Raw genomic sequence first — 3,710 nt, 5'->3', positions numbered from 1 at the left:
TATTAAATATAGAAATATAATTTTAATTTAATATCTATTTTAAAATAAGAAACTTCTTTTATTAAAGTAATAGCATTTTTATAAATATATATTTATATTTAAATCGATTTAAAAAGTTTTATTTTATAAATATAAAATATATAAAGTTATTAGATTAAATATAATAGTTAAATATTATTAATTAAGCGTAATAAATAAAATAATAATTAAAATATCTTACTCTTAATCTAGAATAGATTTTCTTTTCTTTTATTATTTTTTTTCTTTTTATAAAAACTATATCTAGACTTTAATAATATTATATTATTATTTAAAAACCTATTTTTTATTATAATTTTTTAAGAAATTATAAATTTTTTAATTATAAAATAATTAAATCGCTAGATATTCGTTAATAATTTTCTTAATTTTTTATTATTAATAAATAAATTATATTATTTAAATTACTTATTAATTTTATTTTTATAACTTCTATTAAAAAAAGTTAGAGTTTTCTTTAAATAAGATAAGACTAAAGTCTTAATAAGAAATTACTTACTTAAAAAATAGTTTCTTTATTAATATAATTAGATTATATTATATTAAATAGATTATTATTTCTAATAACTTCTTAAAGTATAATTAATATAAAATAGTAAGTTTTAAGCGAATTAATTAAATTTAAAGCTATATAAATTAAGATCTTCTTTATTATTTAAATAAAAATAACTTAAAAATAATTAAAATAATTAATTTTTATAATTCGCGAATTTTTCTTAATATATAGACTTTAAAACCTATTTAATAATAATATAATAATTATATATAATTAATTTACTATTCGATTTAAATATATATAATTAATAAATTTATATATCTTTTTATATATATCTATACTTTTTAAATCTTACGTATAATCTTTAAATTCTAATTTTTATAAAGTTTTATTTTTACTTCGCTTTAATAATTTAAATAAATTTAAATAATTAATTATTAAAGTATTAAAAGCTTTTTAAATTTCTATAATTATTAAATTAATAGATTTAATAGATAATAATATTATATCTAAATAAATTATAATTAATATTATAGTAAATTATTATATTAAAAAATATATCGTTTTTAAATATATACTTATATTATAAGAAAAATTATTATTTATTTAATTTAATCTAATTATAAAATACGAGTAAAGGTCTATAAATTAAATTTATAATTTTTTTTTAACTAGAGCTATCGAGTAAAATTAATAAGCGATCTTTAATAAATAATATTTAAATATCTTACTTTTTAATAATTATAAGATTAAATTTAAAAATTATTTTTATATCTAAAAGCCTACTTTTTATATTATAATTTAAATTTTTTTTTAGAATTATAATAGAAAATAAAAAAGTTATTTTAAAATGAAATAATATATATCTATTTTTTAATTAGAGCTATTCCGCTATCGAGCGAACTCTAATAAATAATATTTAAAATTCTTACGCTTTAATAATTTTAAGACTATATTAAAAAATTATTTTTCTATTTAAAATCCTATATTTCGTTCTATAATTAAAAAAAAATCTTAAAATTTTAATATCTTATAGGGGCCGATAGTACGAAAGACGATATATTTATATATAGTTCATATAGCATAGATAACTCGTTTTTGAAATCTATCGTCCTTACTATTTAGTTATAATAGACATTTTCTCGACTAGTTAATAGACTATTTCGTGTAATATATATCCCTTCAGTTAGAGAGTCGAATAGGTTATTTTCAAAAACCTTCTATTGAGATAAATTATTCGTCTTAAATAACTCTCCGTTTTGTTTGACTCTATAATTTATATAACTCTATATTTAAATAATAGTTATCGACTTATCAAATATCATTTAAAAATCTATTAAAGATCTATTGAAAATCTGTTAAAGATCTATTAGAGATCGTTTAATTCTATCTTCGCAGATATCGAATTATTTAAATTAAGTGTTATTTTTATTTTATATAATAAATTAGATCTAATCGATATTAATTTATATACGCATCTTACATATTTATAATAATTGCTATTATTTATAAAATACATTATATAGATAAAAGTAGTTATTCTCTTCGTATTCCTCTAGTCTTATTTATTTTATTTTCTTATACGCCTTATAATATTTATCTAATCTCTAGCTATCGTAAATTAATTAGTAATCTTTTATTAATAGAATACTTATAAAGCGATATATCTAGAATTAAAAAGTGATATATATTTAATAATATTTATATATTTTTTATATTTACTAGATTAAGTAGTTAGTAATATTAAAGTATATATAATAAAAGCGTAAATAAATTATATATTTTAATTATATTATATTATTTATATTAAATAGAATTTTATCTATAATTTAATCGCGTTATAATTAATATATCTCTTCTATTTATAATATTAACTTATTATATATTAAGAGACTCTTTAAGCTTTAAATAAAGGCGCGCTGAGAATAATAAGATAAAAAGGAATATATAATAGAAATATAATATTATTAAATAGGCGATATACTAAAGAGAGAGCTAATTTAGAGAATAAATAATTTAATATCTCCGTCTTATCTATTAATTTAATTCTTATTAATAATATAAAAAAATATATCTACTTTTAAGTAAGTAGAAAAGAGAAAAAAAGCTAATCTATTTATAATACGAGATTAGCTATTTAGATTATTATATCGTATAGACATTTTTAATATATCTATAAATTAGGCTTATAAGTTATCTAATATTATATAGATATTTTTAACGTATTTATAAACTAGACTTATAAGCTATCTACGTCTTCTATATCTTCATTATAATTAATCTATCGCTATTATATAATCTAGAATAAAGAATATTTATATATAAGTCTATTAACGCATCGATATTTATCGCTATAAATATAAATTATAATAACTAATATCTCTAATTATCGCTAATTTAAGAGAAATATTAATTTAGATATAATAATAAAAGATATAAAAGTTAAAAGCGTAAGAACGCTATATAGCTATTAATAAAATATAAAAATATTATTATATAATAGAGTATTATTAGCGAATATAAAGATAATATAAAAGAGTAAGAATAAAAGAGATATCTTAGAGATAACTTGGGAATAACTTATTATACGTTAGGAATATCTTATAACTACTTATTATATTTATCTATATAGCTAGATTATAAATTAATTATATCTAATTTTTATTATTATAATATTAGAAAATCTAAAAAAGAGATAGCTTATTTCTCTAATATCTTCTATTTTAATTTATATTAGAATTATTATATAACTATAATATTTTATAATCTATTATCTTCTAATTAGATAGTTTACTTATTCTTAACCCTATCTAATAATATACTATACTCTCTATAAATTTCTAAATAATATTTTTATATCTAAAGATAATTAGATTAAAGATATCTCTATTAAAGTATTAATATTCTATTTTAAAAAAGCTCTCTTTAAAATAGATTATATAAATTTATAATTTCTACGCTCTAACTATCTTAAATAAACTCTTCATTATTATTCTTTAAATAATTATTAAAAATAAAATTAATAGTAGAATAGAGACTAATAGATAAACTTTATAGATAAAATAAAAAGTTAATAATCTAATACTATAACTCTATAAAGATAATAACTATATTTTAAAAATATCTATATATATGTATATATATCTAGAGAGATAATAAATTTAATTTATTAATT

This window comes from Letharia lupina (assembly GCF_014066315.1).
Source record: "Letharia lupina isolate WasteWater1 chromosome Unknown contig_1, whole genome shotgun sequence".
NCBI lineage: Eukaryota > Fungi > Ascomycota > Lecanoromycetes > Lecanorales > Parmeliaceae > Letharia > Letharia lupina.
The sequence above is the reverse complement of the archived record's forward strand: the minus strand, read 5'-3'. Positions refer to the sequence as shown.